This window comes from Gallinula chloropus (assembly GCF_964237585.1).
Source record: "Gallinula chloropus genome assembly, chromosome: 15".
Classification (NCBI taxonomy): domain Eukaryota; kingdom Metazoa; phylum Chordata; class Aves; order Gruiformes; family Rallidae; genus Gallinula; species Gallinula chloropus.
The window spans coordinates 2,632,415-2,649,831 of NC_140100.1; the positions used below are offsets into that span (position 1 = coordinate 2,632,415).

Sequence of the window (17,417 nt, forward strand, 5' to 3'; positions counted from 1 at the left end):
CGGCGATGGGCAGGACATCTGGCTCCCGCTCTCCTCCGGTGCGTGGCAAAGGCCAGCTCTAAGCCCTCATTGGGAAAATGTGCTGTAGTAATTGTTCTTAACTGCCAGCTTCAGACAAGCTCTTTATTTTCAAAAGGTACATTTTATAAATTTGCGAATTTGCATGTTGCCAAAATCCCCTCGTGGTTTATTTAAATCCAGATTATCTTGTTTATTCCTTCAGTCACAGCTGTCATTTATCTCTGTGTAGGCAGCTTGCTCATGATGTTGCAGGTTTCCTGCAATCCCACTCAAAAGGAGTCTTTGTTAACTGCATTTTCATGTTCTCAGCTAGAGAAAAAAAGTTCGTAGCAACTCCCAGGGCTTGGAGAACCAGAGAGAAGGACATGGATTTGCACGATTGCTATCCCAAAGAGGCGATGGCCAGGTGCTGCAACAGTGTCACCTGCCCGTGGGGCTCATCTCTGCTGCTCCTCAGTATGGAGCAAACATCTGCTTTTGTCTTCTGAAAAGACAAACATCAAGTCATTTTCCTTTTTATTATTAACACATTCTGGTATAATTGCTTGAGCTGTCAACTGTGACCTGCCAGTAATTCAGCAGGCGTGGGACTTTCAAGGGGAGAACGGCATCGCAATACGCATTAAAGGCAGAACCTATTTGCTGTAAGCCCCCAAGTCAAATCTCTTGTTGAATTTGTTCAAACATAAATTTACAGCTGAATTTACATAGGTTTAATGTTTTATAATCTTTTTGGTCTGTGAATCTATATTCAAGACTGAGTGCATTAGCTTAGAAATATTGTGCTTAACGCTGAAAATAATTTTAATCTCTCCAAAGTCCAATCCTTTGCACATCACTAAACCTCAGAATCCAATCCCTCCTAATAAGAGACACAAAACTTGCATCTGTCGCTGCCTAATAGATTCATACTGCTCTAATTCAAATGGCTTGCACATGTCTGTTAAAAAACATTAAAGGCAAATTGTAGAGCACTTCCAGAAAAGCGGGTGCCAGTTCAGACTGGGGCTAAAGCAAAACAAGTCTCCCCTGGGGGACTCACTGAAGCTGTTTCACGGTTTGGAAGCTGATGTGACTCTTCCAGCTGTGGGAGAGGAGAACCAACCATCCTTCTCTGTGACTCAAGCTCTGCTCTTGCAGGACTTAATGCCCAAAATAAGGGCTGCCTGGGACCACTGATTTCCCTCTCCAAGACGAGCAGCTTTCCTTTGTCCCAATTTTGCAAAGCCATTCGGTGTCCACGCATAACACTTGTGAGGGGCAGTTCAAGATTGCAAGGACACTTCCTTGCTCCATGCCAGCCACCTCCCTGCCCAGCTTCTGGGCTCAGGAGCCCAGGACCCTACAGCCAGAGCAGGGGGTAGCCAGTGCAGTAAGGAGCAGGTGGGTGTTGGGAGCATCCTGCTGCCCCACAACAGGGCCAGCCGTGCCCCCCTGCACCCTCTACACCCCTGCGGGCTGCCCGAGCAACCCCTCCCACAGCAGTACCAGCCGGGAATGGCGCGTGGCCCTGTGTTGCCATACCAACGCAGGTGCTAACACGGTGTTGACTAACTGCGAGCTGATCTGATCAGAGAATGGCAGCATCGAGTTGCCACGGTAACCAAAATGCCAAATTGGAAATTGTGTCAATAGCAAAGTTATCCAAGAGGAGGCAAGCCTGCACAGCGGGGCACCAGGCCTGGGCCTGGCCAGAGGCTGCTAGGGAGCCGATGCAGGCAGCTGCCTGCCCAGGACGCCTGGAGCTCCTCTCACAGGTTGATGGAGCAGCTCAGGACACTGCAGGGACTCAGCCGGCCCCCAGGACCTCCATTTCCTGGGGCACAGCTCCCCTGCTCCCTCCTTCCTTCTCCAGCTCCTCAGTCTTTGCTTTCCTTGCAGGCATGGCCAGAGGGGTCTGTGCCTCTCGTGGCAACAGACCCCCAAAGGACAGGGCTCCCCTCTGGAAACAGTGCAGGCAGCCCAGGCTCGCAGGGCACCCTGGCACTGGCTGGGATCGCATCTGGAGGAAAAAATGCCACCCGTGAGCATGATTCCAGCTGCTCTCCCAGAGGCTGAGGAAAATGCCTTTGGAGTACAGCACATTTCTAACGTGATATTTCATCGTCTCACCCAGCCTGGAGTCCAACAATTGCGATGAAAGGGATTCTGTGTCTCCACAAAATGCAAAATCTTTAACAGCTCATTGGCATGTGCTTAAGTTGGCCTGGATAAGAAGTTACTCCTGAGAGCCCACTATTGATTCTGTCAGGGATTCAGAGGTTTTATAGGCATCGCTCAGGATCTCTTTAGTACTTGTACCTTCTTAATGGCTCTCATCGCCAAGAGAACTGAAAACATCTCCCTGCACACTGGGAAGCGGCTGAATCGGTGCCAGGAGACAGTGCCGTGCCGCTGCCGTGGGAGTGCGGCTGCTCCCAGGCAGCCCTGCGGAGACAACCCTTCCGTGGGTCCTCTGACACGTTTTAGGAGGTGGAGGGAAGACACCAGGGCTGGGGAAAGAGGTGAGTGAATTTCACCCAGGAAGGCTCCTCTCCTCCTACCACTACACAACAAAAATCAGTGGGCAGCTGGCTGAGTAGCAGACAAAAATATAAATATGCTCTGATTTCACTGGGACCATCTGGCTCATGCATGATAGGCGGGTAAGAATGCTATAATCATGGAGCAGAGAACTAAGCTGATCCATTAAAGTCTTTTAGCAGAAGCAACTATGGAACCTGTATTAATCCAGCAACGCTTTGTGAACAGACATCACAAGGTTAGATCCATTCAGCTGCAATTAAAAATAACCCTCGCTGTTCAGGCTGGCTTGGATAGTTATTACAGCATTGTGCTCCCCAAAGACCCTCATGCATATAGATTGTTGATGCTTGCACAATGCAATCTGAAATTATGATCTTAATGCTAAATCTTGCTTTCTTCTCTTCTTTCCTCAAGTGAATCTCCTCTGGGATACAGCTGTTGCCTTTTGCCAGAATCCCTCGCCCATCTGACTGCGCAGCTCCCAAAATGGACAGTCTCAAAAATAGGGCTGCTGTGATTTCCCTGCCTTCCCAATGGGTGCCCTTAATCACGGGCTTCCTCACCAGCAGCCACGGCACATGCACAGGGATGTGTAGCTCCCCAGCTGCCTGGCCTGGTCCAGCAGCTCACCTAGAGCCACCCACCAGAGCTCTGCAAGCTCTGGGTGCTCTGGAAGCGCTCGGCACATCCATCCCTGCACACACCATCTTGGGCAGCTCACAAACAGGGCCCTCAGCACAGCTCAGCATTGACTGTGCAAAGCAATCTCAGTCCCAAGGATGGAGATGCGTGTTCAGCATGACATTGTTTTATCAGGGATAAATGTGGGCTGATCTCTCCAGTTTCAGTGTAAGATTTATTGTTGGTCAGCGCTCAGCCATGAAGCAGGTTGTGAAGAAAGCTGGAAATGCATCTTTCTAACCCCACTGCAGTCAAAATTGTTTTGACTAAGCCTCACTACCATGCTGCACAGAAGCACAGCGATGCTATTCACTGGGAATATCTCAGTGTTGTCTACCAGATTTAATTACTGTATTAATCACAGTTATAGCAAAGCAGCACTAGTCTGAGCACCCCGCTCCTCGCACACGTGCTGGAACAGGGACTGGCTGGCAGAGGGAGAGGCAAGTCCTGCCTCCTTTGAGGATGTTCAAGTCGAGGTAGTCTGTTCTGAGTCCAGGTTTCCCTTCAACGTACGAGTACAAGTCTCTGGAGTGCTAGCTCATACATTTTCTGCTGTCACAGGATGAAGGGAAAAAGATGTGGACATCCATGACTTGGTGTAAATCCTAGGGCTGAGGAAGCAAGCAGCCAACCCAGAAAGCAGCACGGCCACCCCGAGGACTGCACACACCATGCCCAGCATCACACTCAAGGGGTGCTTGGGCTTGCAGAGGGGATTCAGACACTTTTGGGGACAACCCCCAAGGGAAAAGAGCAGCTATATAACAAGCAAATAAATGCAAACTAGCCATGAAAAACTTGGTGTGTCCCAGTACCCGTGTCTCATTTGTGGGCAGCTTGCTCTGCAATGTAGGTCCCCTGGAGAACACGGATGCTCCTATTTCTCCTCCCTCCTCTTAGCCACCCACTCAGAAGATGTGGTCACACCAGAAGCGTCACCTGCACCTACAGGCTCTGGACACACATGTGCCAACATTCAGCTGTGCCAACACAGGGCTGACTGCAGACACAGGCAGGGGAGTGGCGCAGTGTGCCTTCCCTATGCCTGCTGGAAAGTACCCATCCAGCTGTAGCAGGATGAAAGCCTGGCAGGGAGAAAAATCCCAGATCCAAACAGTCAAACCTCACTATTGATATTTGGGACCAGCCAAAACCCCTGTGCACTGTAGAGCTGTCACCACCCAGACCATCCTGGAAAGCTGTTTGTGGTCCCTGTTCCCCCAGCTCCGGCAGGAGCGGCCCCTGATGGGGGTCAGTACCTGGGATGAGACAGGGGCATGGGGCTCCCTCCACCTTCCCCTCCCACACTGGTACCTGAGCAGCAGCAAGAGGCCAGCTAGGCTGAGGCACATACAGGCAAAGACACACACACCCTTGGCTATTCCCTTCCACCCATCAGCTGCAGGACCGCAGCCGTGCCTGCCTGTGTGCCAGTCCCCAGCACACCTGCAGATATGATGGGCACAGACTACACATAATGCCAATACAGGAGGCACAGGGACATTCAAACCCCCCCTGGATGCCTTCCTCTGTGATCTGATCTAGATGACCCTGCTCTGGCAGGCGGGTTGGTCTGGATCTTTCCAGGTCCCTTCCAACGCCTGTGATTCTACAACAGACATCTCCCCGAAACACGAGATACAGTGCAGCTTGTCAGCAACAGCCCATCACAGACCTTCCCTTCCCACTCACTGGGGAAGAGCTATTCCAGAGGTGGGGACTCACCTCGGACATGCAGCAGGATGAGCCCCAGCGCAGCCGCACAGCTGGCAGGTGTCTGTGTGGGACTGCACCAGCACCCATGCAGAGGTGTTTACAGCCAGCTTTGCTTTCCCAATTATTAAGAAATATCTGTGGAAGTTCTGAGACTGTTAACAATACACACTATTGGTACTACGAGATACAGCTCCTGGAAAAGCCAGTTTGATATGGAAGAGATAAGCTGAGGAAGAGAGTGCTATACACACAGCCCAGTTCACTTTAAATATGGACTTGACTCAACTGGGCAGTTTAAACCATCCCTGTTTCCCAAAGATTGCCTTTCCCGATAAGAAAGGCCATGAAAATATAATATTACAATATAGGAGTATAGAGCTATACATTGTGAGGAGCTCTTTATCATCTTCTAGAAAATTTACTTCTATCAGGAAAAAAAAACCCTCGACAATAATGGCTGTCTAAGTAAAAGCACTGCTGCTGTATCATGCTAAAAGCTTTTCAGGGAAAAACAGTAAATAAATTCCACTCTTCAGAGGAATCTGGATGTTATCCTAACACACTGCCAGAGTAATAGGCGAGCCATCAACCACTAAAAGGCTGGGGATTGTTATGGAGGGACAACAGAGGAGTGATATCTGCAGAACAGGTTGAATAACAAAAGTAGCTGTACACACCCCACTGCTGAGCTCTTGCACTGCTGGCACCCAGGGGAAGGGAGAAGGACTCTCACCCCATCAGCACAGAAAGGACGGACACAAAACCACCAGTAAAGGCGGCCACAGCTTGATTCCTAGCTGTAGCCAAGGCAGGTCAGCACACACAGAGGCCAAATGCAGAGGGAGGTGGGGAAGAGGATGGGGCTGAGGACAGGAGGCTCCAGGCTCTCAGAGGACAGAAGACCCTGGAGGTTGCAAAGCCAGTCCTAAGTACTTCCACATAGACATTGGGTGTCCAAACCTTCCCAACTGCAGTAACAACTCAGCTGTCCAAAACATACTGTGCCAGTTTAACCCGTACAGTGGGGCAATGCCTGTATCCAGCCCCTGCAGCCCAGCCCACAGCCTGGGCAGAGCCTCACTGCCTTCCCTCGCCATTACCAGGCAGCAGGGAACACTACCACCCTGTATCCCCTTACTGCCTCGTCCCCAAGCTCCCACTCTCTCCGGCTCAGCAAGCTGAGGCAAGCTGGCTGCATGAGCTCAAGTCCTCAGGGCATCCTTGAAGCACAGACAGGTGACACACCACCACCTCAGTCCCAGCATAAGGTGAGCCTGTGGTGGTCAAGGCATCCCTCAGAGTCACTGCCAAGGACTGCACTGATCTGAGACTCCTCCATTCCCATCCAGGGGCTGCTCCTCTGCCCCAGGAGGGAATGACACCAGCCAGGCTGTTGCTGAGGGCACAGTTATTTATTATTTGCTTCAGTCGATTATTTTGGGGTTTAAGTTCATTTATTATGTATGCAAAAATGGTAATACACTGGCATCTGAATGTCTTTTAGGCATACAATATCCTTATTATTCAAAATGTTTTTTCCCTCCATAATTGAATGGTTTACCTTATTATTACTTTATGTTAATGACCCAGCATTTCCATTTTTCTATAGGGTGCTTAATTGTAAGCAAAGTGCAATCAGAATCAGAGATGCAATCTGTAATTGACAGCATCATAATAACAGCCAGCATTGCAGGAACAAAGTACCAAAATAAATGACAACGGGGAGAAAGCCGCCTCTGAAAGAGACCCAGGAAGCTGCTCTGGGCTGGGGCAGAGCCCCATCCACGCAGGATCCTCTCCCCAAGCAGTGACAGTTTGGGCATTAACACAGATAGAGTGCTATTTATATCAGTTTGTACATTTAATCAGTTTTTTTGCAGTTTTCAGTGAGATGTGAACTATATCCCTGTCCAAGGCATTTGGTTCAAATCAGCTGAGACAGAGAATAATCAAGATTTATGATTCTCATTCTGACTCGGATCACACAGTCAGTGCAATTGGTACAGCAGAGCTTCCTCCCTGAGCCCGAGTGACATCCCTTCACTCTCCCTCGCCGAAGTGATTTAACGTCCATCTCAGGAGCTGTCAAAACACTGCTGCAGCTCCAGATAACAGCTACTCCAGGCTTCCCCCCTCCCCTGCTGCACACAGCGGGGCGCTCCCCTCCCGGGCAGTGGCACTGGAGGGGCACTGCCACCCAGTTAGAAGTCAATGAAACAGCACTTTGCAAAACAAACGGGGGATTTCATCTGGTTCTGCCTCTCAGTACAGCTTAGAGCAGCCAGCGGGAGCAGCCCGCGGTGCCTCTGACCTTTGCTCCGCAGAGCATCCTTGCCGGGGGAAGCACGCTGCGGGTTCTGCACATGCTGCCGGTGTCCCCAAGTCACACGCACCCCGCTGCGAGGGGCTGGGGAGCGGAGCAAGTGCTGGGTCTGCAGCAAGGATGGAGCCTGGGAATGGCTCAGGAGGCAGCTTCCAGTGGCAGAAAGGGTTGTCAGCACTTCCAACAGATCTCTCTATTTCCAGGGCTTAGCACTGGCCCAGGAAGAGTGAGCTCCATTCCCCAAGACCTCAGCTGGGAAGCAAATGTTTAGATAAAAGTTAAATGAGCCAAAAGCAGCTCTATTAAAGAAGAGCCAGGTGATGGGAACATGGCAGTGGTGAGGCTGTTTCCAAGCTGTTTTGAAGGCAGTCATGCCACACATACAGGCTGGCTGTGCTGCTGCTGGTGTTGGCTCTCAGGATGCTCCAGTGGGCTCTTCCCCAGACATCTGCTCCCACCAGTGCGAGACAGACGTGAACCCAGGCCAGGCAGCTCAGCAATGACTGCCAAGGAAGCTTCTGCCACATCATATGCTGCTGTGCCCAGGACAGACCCACAGGCTATGTCCCCACCACCCAGCAGACCCGGGCAGGATCACTCCTTAGGCAGGGCAGTGGAGCCAGTCTCTTGAATCTCAGCCAGTAAACCCAGCCTCCTGTGTCTGGTTCATGAAGACAGAGCACTGCAACCCTGGTGGTGAGGGTTTGGCAGGGTCCCTGGATTCATCCAATAAACAGGGTGATGGGAGCTCTGTCTTGATTGCAGCAGGCAGCGAGCTGGGAAGGGGAAGATGGGCTCTGCTTCCCTCACCCACAGCCTTGAAACCAAGGCAGAAAAATATGCTGGCCATGAAGGGAAAATAAGTGCTGTTTGTGTGCAGTACTGGAGTTCCCACATAGCAACTTGTCAGTACAGGTGCCTGTTAATGTTTTGTTTTCTTCAGGGTTTGTTTAGCCACTCTCTCCCCATACACATACACAGGATGAGCAGCACAGCTTAGATTTAGCCAGGACTCTCTGTTAAATTCACACATGCAGCACAACATTCGAGTAAGTAAAAAAAACAGACTGATTCCACTCCAGTCAATAGAGTAAACAATTCCTGGTTTGGATAAACAGAATTACTAGTGCTGAAGAGCCCTGGGCAGCACTGCACACTCTGATTAGTGTAAATGCTAAACACAAACCAATTAACACTCTCTAAGTCTGCTTATCTCATGTCACTTGGTGCTAAAATAAAGCCTAACACTAAATACACATATTGATTTAGCCATTAAATCTAGCATCACTCAAAATAGCTCATTATATTACTGAGAAACAAATAAAGTCACCTTAATTTTCAGAACCTACTGTATCATGAGCAATGACTCAATTGCTCCATCCAGCACCAGTGAGTTACTACTGATGCTAACAGACTGATATTACTTAGCTTAAAAATTAAACCAAGAAGAACCACAGGCAGAGGTAGCAAGAGGGCATCTCTGTGCCACCCCAGGCAGCTTCACTGGGGAAACACCCAGCACTTGGGGCTGGTGTTGTGCAGTCAGCTTACAGAGCCAGGAGAGAAACCTGGCCATCATTAGGTTCACAATTGCTCTGCTGGTGTCAATTATCTCCACTAAGGAAGAGCAGAAGACTTACCACACAGTCCTGGCAAACACTGACTGCTGCTGCCTTTTTCTAGTGTACAACTGGTGCAACCAGCACTGCCAGAACACCAGCCCTGGCCCTTAAAGAGGGAAAGCTGCATGTGATTTGATTTCTGTTTTATAGGGCCCTTAATTTGGAAACTATTGGAAACTGGTGTGTGTGAAGTTGATTCTGGGAAGAGCCTGGCTGGAGGTATCCTGCCCTAAGGAGCACTGGGAAAAGGCTGCGATGGGACATGTGGCTGTTAGCAGGCAGAGCGTGATGTTTACATTCCTAATTACAAGAGCTAATTCTTTGGTTTGGCCAGGTGTCCCTTCTGCAGACAAGGTTAATGGGATGTGAGAGGCCACAGCTGCCACAGTACCAAGTAAGGAGGACAGGCAAGGGACAACAGTATTAATCAGCCAGGAGCAATGCAAAAATGGTTATCTCAAGCTGTTTGGAGGCACGGATTAAAAATAAATCTCCCTGAGTTTAATATTCTGCCAGTCAGCTCCTTTTTGTAGGTGGAATCTATTAAAAAATTATCTTTCTGCTAAAATGCTAAAGTATTTTTGACATTTAACAGCTTGCTTCAAGCAAAAAAGTGCAATAAATACATGGGAGAGCTAATTGGCTCCAGTACACCCAACATCCAGTCCATCATGAATAAGCAATGCAGTGCCAGCTTACTGATGGCTCCAGCAGACCCCAAATGCCTCCTCCTGAGCAATGGTGCATCTGTTCCAGTCTCCCCTGCTCACCCAGGGTAACTGGGACATCCCCACCGTGATCTGACAGCAGAAGAGAACCAGCTGCACACTGAATGTTTGGACCCAAGGGTACAGGGGGAAGGGGCACGTGCTGCAACGTGGTTTTACCAAAGTCTGTACTTTGAGGTACTTGGTTTTGCTGTGAGATGCAGAAGGAGCTGCTTGGCGATGTAGACTTCTCAATAAAAATTAATGCTTTAACAAGAAGCCAAATAGCTACAGCTAATGTACTTCTGAATGAGATCTAAATTTTATTCATAAGCATCAGTGTCAGGACTAAAATAACAGTTTTATGGACACTATGTGCATAAACAGCTCCACTGATTCAAAAACAGAAACTGCACTTCTGAATGAATCAATTCATTCATTTGGAACAAAAGCATCATTTTAAATCCACGCTTCAAATGAAACAGAAAGCGGGAGACAATATTCTTCTTACGAGCCTGCTTCCAAGAAAGGCACTGTAGAGGGGAAGGCAGACTGGCTCCTGGCAAGGGATGGTGCTGGGAATGTGCTGGGGAAAAGGAACAGACATCACCCAGAAGCAGCCGGGGCCATGGCTGGAGGCGGGTTGGGATGGTGTTCCCGCCTCCTGAATCATCCACGAGTGGAAAAGAATCCAAGATGGGAGAAGAGTGCTGTGGTGATGCAGAAATGCTCACTGAGCTCCAGCATTCAGGACCTGCTGGTTGCAGTTGGTGCCTGTTGAAATGACCTTCATTTATTTGGGAATCACTGCGCTGCGTCTGGGTGGTTTTTCTGGACTCCCAGTACCAGGGACTGGGAAATCAGGAGGAAGTTAAATAAAAAAAATATCTCAGTTCTGTGGACAGCACCTACTGATGTGTGGGAGGATGCACAGAACCTCTGAATGTCCTTCCACATGGCTTTGGGTGGATGTAAAAGCCTTGGCATGGACAGCTGTATCCATTGTGCAGGAAGCAGCGGCTGCACTAACTTTGTGTCTCTGGAGAAAAGTAACACAAAGGAGTTGACTTTATTGGCTGATGATGTTTCCCACTGCTGCTGGTCCCTTGCCTTTATGCTCTACCTCTGCCTGTGCTGTTTTCCTCCACCAGTGTAACACACCTTGGTGATTCCTGGGTCACAGCACCACGAACTCTGAAGGCAGGACAACTTGGACACGTTCCTCAGATCGGGGCCTTATCCATGGTTTCCAGATGTGCTTTCACTGGTGGTGGTCTGGGAAGGGCCGGTGGTACGTTGCACGAAGGACTCTCCAGAAGCTTAGTCTGGATCTTGGTGTGAAAATTGATAATGCACAGATATCCACTGCTAGCCCAGCAAAGCAAGTGAAAATCGGTGATGCAATTGGAAAGCTGTAGAGAAACAACTCCCTGATAGAAGATTTTCAGAAAAGTACATCTTGGAGAGTGTGCTCGTTACAGACAGAAAAGTCAGACAGATGTCAGGAAACATGCTGGCATAAAGAAAACTTTATAAACATGCCTGACAGGATGAGAAAATGACAGTCCTGGGGACTGGTGGCAACTCTTGTCAAGGAGCCAGTTCTGCCGAGCGAGGGCAAGGGCTCACGCAGGGCACAGCCGAAGCCCAGGGCAGCAGAGAAGCTGGAGCCCTGAGTCTGCACTGCTCATCCCCTCCTGGTGCCTCTAATGAGCATCTTTGCAGAGATGGGGCTGCTGCAGCCACCTTCGCCAAACCCCACCAGAGACCCCGAGAGGTGCCAGGTCATGTCTCCTGACAGTGTCTTTGTGGAGGCTGCTGAGGGCACCTGCCCTCCCGCCGGCACACGCGTGCGTGGGCCGTGGCGTGACCGTGGCAGCTAGGAAGGACCCAGAGCACAGCCAAAACCAGGTTGAAAAGCACATTGTGTATTCAGGGACGAGTTTGTTAAGTTGTCCAGCTGCTAATGAAACCGTAACAGGGAATGGACAGTTTGTTTATTTTACAAGGCCAATTAGGGGCTGTGCAAGAGGAAAACCGCCAGCTCCCGGCAGCCCCCTGCTCTCACACGCTTTCTGCAAGTGGAAACAGCACCAAGCAATTGCAGGAGATACGGAACACCCTGGGCAAAGCCACCCTCATCCAGCCCTGTGCAGCCTGAGCTGCCTGCTGGGATGGGGCTGAGCTGAGCCCTCCTGCACTTGGCATCCCTGGTTTCCTCTAACAGACCCCAGGAGCTCGGGGGGCCGTGGTGCAGCTCTCCCCACGCTGGGGCTGGGATCCACCAGCAGCACAGCTCAGGCCACTGCCATGTTTACCATAACTGGGGTAATATATCTGTGGCCACAAATGAAAGATCAATATTTATTTAACACACACACACACTACCCTTTAGAGGCCCTTAATTGTAAATTAATCATCATTAACTGACAGTAATTGGACATGCTGAAAGCTACGATCACGGCATTCCCCTGCAGCAGGAGACCCCAGTGCAGCCACTGCAGTGGAGGACAGAGCTGGGAGTCAGGAGAGGGGTCTGGCAGGAGGCACTGCCAGTCCCCACACCCACCCTGCCTGGGGAGCAAGGCTGCTCAGGCAGCTTGAGCTCTGCTCAGCTCATAGCAGCCCTGTGCTGAAGGAAAAGGGCTCTGTGGGCTGGGGGACAGTCACTGGGCCGTGACAAAACAAGGGGGACACCCCAGGAGCAGGCAGGTGCACCTCACCTGCTGCAGCCCCGGACTCCCTGGCAGTCCACACTGGGGCTTTAGCCCCAGTCTCAGGTCCCATGGGGACAGGCAGTGACCTCCAGACTGGACAAATCCCCCGATGTGTGTCCAGTACAGGGGGCTCAGAAGAGAGACGTGAGGGGTGAAGGGATGGTCACAGGGCAGTGAGTGCATCGGCTGTGCTCTGCACTGCAAAGGGTCCCAGGCAGGGGAGGCACCCTTGGGTGCTCACCACGTGCTGTCTGCAGCAGCAGCAGGCTCTAAGCCCAGGGGATGCCTTTCCCTTGGGAGCAAGAAACTGCAGCTCCAGATTTTATGGAAACACAAGCCAGAACTGCAAGTGCCAGCTCTTCCTCCCTGGGCTCCTGGGTAAATCAAGTGTGAGCCTGGCTGCAGGGCACTGAGGGAGAGCAGCCGGGGGGAGGCTGGGGAGATGTCTGATCACTGGCAGAAGTGTTTCAGAGAGCTTTTTTAGACAAACTTGCACACTGGAGGGCTTTTGAGATGTTGGGGTGCTCTCTAGCCTGGGGGTTGGAGCTGCCCTGCCCTGTATTTCTGGTGCAACAGTGGTTAAGCCACAAACCCTAAGTCAGTCCTTGGTGGGGAGTGCAGGGGCAGGGCTGGCAGAAAAAAATGCAGATTCCCTTTCTGTGAGGATGCCAGTGGCATGGACGCTGACTTTATTAAAATGCAGAATTATTTCAGGGCCCTTTGTTTAGCTCAGAGCCTGAGGTAATTTATGCGCAAGGATGGAGCAGTGAGGGCTGCGCTCAGCTGCCTGGCACTGCCAGCATTTCTTGGCTCGTGGTACTGGTGCGAAGGCTTTCCAGCTCTGGAAGGACGGTCTGGGAAGCCCACAGTCTCCCAGCTTGTTCTTGCCTAAGTTCTCCTGTCCCTGCAGCTCTTACGCACAGTTCCTGGGGACTGGGCCTTTAACATAGAGCTAATTAAGTGCTCACTTATCAAGTAGGTTGGTCTGCTCTTCCTGTGTGCCTGAACCTTTCCCTCTCAGCCTGCCCTTCTCCTGCTGCCCGGAGAACTGCAGCCTGACTGCACTCAGGGTCTGAAAGCTGGGGCACAGGAGATGCCCATGTGCCTCCTCTGCAGTTCCCTGGGGACATAGACGGTAGCATGGCCTGTGTCCTCCCCTGCCCCCCTCCCTGTCCACTTTCCCACAGCCTGGAAAAAGAGCTCTTTGAGTCGTGGGCAGTGAGGAAGAGACCCTTTCCCTGCCCCATGTCTGCCTTTGGCTCTGCCACGCTGCCGGGTGCAAGCTGCACCCTGCACATGGGAAGTGCCGAGCTGTCGACCCCTGCAAACCCCAGACTCAGGGTCACCACTGGACCTGCCCCAAGTGCAGTGCATGGACTTTGCAGCCTGTGAATTCTGTTTGGATTCAGAGACTCATAGCTGGCAACCTGAGGCACTGCGAGCTCTGATCAAAATCTGAGGCTTGGTTGGCTCCTGCACAGCTGTGGCCTCTATGCTGAAGGGAAGCGGGCAGGGTTTGGCAGAAGAAATCCCAGAACCTGGCACAGTGATGACAATTAGTTTCTTATGATGAAATACCACAGCTCAGAGGGATGCGGTTCACTCACCCAAGTCAGGACTCCAGCACCGCTCAGAGTAAACATCCTGATCTGCAGCCAGAGGTTGGGTGGGTTCCTGGAAAGGGACCTGGAGAGCACGAAATGGGCTTTCCCACGAGCCACGTGAGATGGACAGCACAGAGAGGAAGATGCTGCCCAAGGTCGCATGCTTGCAACCACAGCTGTGAGAGAAGCTCCGGCTGAGTCACTGATGGCCTGGGGGAGCTGGCAGAAGGCTCAAGTCAGTGTGTTTTGAAGGAGGCTGGGGTGCTGGGGGTGAAGCAGCACAACTCAGGAGTATGGAGGGACACGAGGACAGAGGCAGGGGCTGGGTGCTGCTGAGGCAGCACAGCAGAGATGCTCTCGGCAACGGGGACTGATGCCAAGCACTTCACCTCTGCCTGAACATCTTTGCTAAGGCAAACAAAGGCTCCTGGAGCTTGTTGACAGGGAGGTTTATTGAGATGAAATCTTTGCATCAGGTTATGTGTTCATGTTTTGAGGAGCTTAAACTATTTCCAAGATCAGGCTAGATTAAATCCTTGACTTCCACCGCAGTCCAGGAAGTCTCATCTAGGCCGATTTGCATTTTCATCTGCATACTAATGCTGGGCTTATAATCAGTAAGAAAACCTTCCCAGCTCATTGGTCCAAAGGTAAACGTCTGCAATGGAAAGCAAACAGGGAGGAAGGATCCCACCGCTCTGCTGCTTGAACAGAGCTCCCCCCTCCCCATGCCGCACGTACAGGATTTGCCATATCCTGACTGACAGGACATCAGGGGCTCTGCCGCCTAATCCCGAGCGCTGCACGTCTGCTGTTAGGATGCACACTGCTGGGGCTGTGTTTCAAGAATATTACAGGGTGTTTGACACAAAGTCTGGCTTCACCGAGCCACGTTTATCACCTGCTAAAAGCTGCTACACCCAGACATTACAGGCAGAGCAGAGGGCCTGCTATTAGCAGGGGAAGGGGATGGTGAATAAACCCACAGCTTGTGCTTTCGTGCAGATTTAGGTTGAAGGAGAAGAACCACGCTCTCAGTGTGACTCCTAAATGACACCATGGCCCTGCACACACCGACCATGGGCAGCTGGTTACAAGCCACAGGTTTGCGGGAGGCAGGAGGGGGAACGGGGGTGCTGCAAGTGTGTGGAGCTGGGGCTGGAACCAGCTGCCCTTCGGGAGGGAGAGACTATTCCTAGGTGGGTATTTGGATGCGGTTCAGAGGAACCTGCCTTGTCACATTTAAATTCCTCTCCCCGTGGTGGCACAGTGACAGAAGCCTTCCCGTATGGCGCCGTGGGAGGGAAAGCTTCCGCCTGCCATTGTCTGCAGCGGATACCAAACGGCACGCTGGGCGCCTGCCATCGGCAGCGGGCTGGCAGCCGCCTGGGTCCGTGCCCCTGAATAGTGCCGGCTGCTCAGCCATCACCAAGGTGCCCCATTGCCACCTCCCCCCCAGCCAGGGCAGCACAGGGAGCATGTGTCACACACGTGGTGGCTGGAGCCCATTGTTTGAAGGCATTTAAACACACCATTTCACTTCCCCAAACGCTCTGCTCCACTAAACCTCTTCACTTCGAGTTTCTCTGCATTTTGATCTCCTCGCCACACATGCTGCCAATTACTATGCAAAATAATCATGTTAATTCCCAACTCCGTTAGCAAACAGCCAATAAAATCTCCAGCGCTTGCCAAGAGCGGGGGCCCCAGCACTGGGAGCGTGAGCGCGGTGCTGCCTGTGCAGAGGCTGGGCCGGCAGCCGTGGGGGGAGCACGGCTGGGAAGGAATGGGAGAAGCCCCAAGCTGCATGGAAGGAAAATGGCCACAGCTTCAGCAGCAAACAGGTTCTGTCCCATGGGCGGCCTCATTCCAACGGGCAGTGCTGCACCTGCCTCTGCCCTGTCCTGCCTGAGGCAGCTGTCCCAGTGTACCACGTCCCACTGCGGCTCTTCTGCTGCCATCCCAGGGCTTGCCCGTGCTTCTGCCTGCCCCGGTTACCCTCTGCCAGGGATGAAGTCCACAGGTCTGGTCCTGAAAGCTGACACTGCATTACCACCAACTTTCCAAGAGTAAACATTTCTCCTTCTCTAACTGAAAGTTTCCCAAATGTTTCCAGCAAATTGGGGTTACCATGAAGCAGAGCTGTGGTCAGCCCATCCCGTGCCGGAGGCAGACGTGCATCCCCGCTGCAGCGCACAGTGGTGCAAAGGAATGAATCACCCTGGCTAAGCTCCTTCCCTGCCAGGGAGTCACAGCTGTGCCACCCTAATTGTGCTTGTGAAGTGTCTCCCTTGCACCCCATCGGGGCTGTTTCAGGTAAGGCAGAGCCTGGATCGGCGCTGTTTGATGGGCGATGCACTCCCAGCCAGTCTGCTCCCAGGGCCATGGGGCCTCAAGCCTTGAGCAGGGAATGCAGCATGACATGTGCCCTGGAGAACTCACCTGTCCAGCGAGGCAGGTGTCTTTCCACAGCTGAATGTCCCCTGCATGCTGCGGGGAAGGACGTCTCCAGCACAGCGGGGCTGGCGTGGCTCCGTGCTGCCCTGCTGACACCACTTATCTGCACCGCTCTGCCTGCGCAGCTTCTGCTGGGAAGGCACCAGCCTCCCAAGGGAACTTGTTCACATTGCTGGGAACGATAAACCCCAACACTGTCCCAGCTCTCCTGGAAAGGCCATTATTTCCGTTTGACTCCCTGCCCTCTGAGAGGCTTTGCTGCAGAGGACTCTTGGCAGCTCTGCCCTTTCGCTTGCTGCGCTTAGCACGGGACAAAGCCACCTGCATGTTTAACACCTCGGGCAAGGCAGGTAATCCCGTTAGATGTTGCTTGTGTTATCTGACCCCTCATGAATACCTTGCTGTAGGGAAGAGGCGGCTCTGCTGGCTCCAGCAAGCGATGCGCAGGTTCCATCAGGTCCCCACTGCCTGTGGGCAGGCACTCACACAGCATCCCAGCCAGCTGTGAGCTGGGGAGCATGGAGAGGGCTGGGAGCCGCGGTCAGGCTGAGCATACATGATGGCTTGGTGGGCCACCAGAGACGCAGCAGGGAAGGGACACCCTTCCCAAAAGCCACCAAACCCCAGGCACTCACGATGACCCTGCTGCTGACTAGCTGCCAAGCTGCTGGTCCCAGCAGCAGCCCTGGTCCCCAGTGAAGGGCAGCCCTGTCAGACCCCAGCTCAGTGCTACGTGGCCCATGCATGCCCTGTGCCCCAAGGGAGCAGCAGAGGCCAAGCAGCTCTTCCCACCATCTCCTGTCACTTTTCCAGACTCCAGGTATTTGCTGTGCACTCTGGTATTTCCAGACCTGATGGGTGTCCTCTGCTCCCCATCACCACAGTCGGACAGTCAGGACCAGCAGGATGAGTCCTACTGACCAAAGCCCCTGCTACCCCGGGGGGGGGGGGTGCAGTGCAGGGACAGAGCACCCCTAGGGCAGAGGGAGGCCTGGTTGGCTTCTGAGAGAGGGAGAGCAGATTTGGGGAGTTGTCACGGC

The 17,417-nt window shown here is 52.2% G+C and overlaps 1 protein-coding gene across 1 annotated transcript in view; it reads right to left on the bottom strand.

Moving 5' to 3' along the window:
• The window catches only part of HS3ST4 (heparan sulfate-glucosamine 3-sulfotransferase 4), a gene marked incomplete at both ends in the record, with an annotated part of 60,015 nt that overhangs the window by 5,993 nt on the left and 36,605 nt on the right, over nt 1-17,417 (bottom strand). The gene's annotated exons all lie outside the window — the stretch shown is intronic.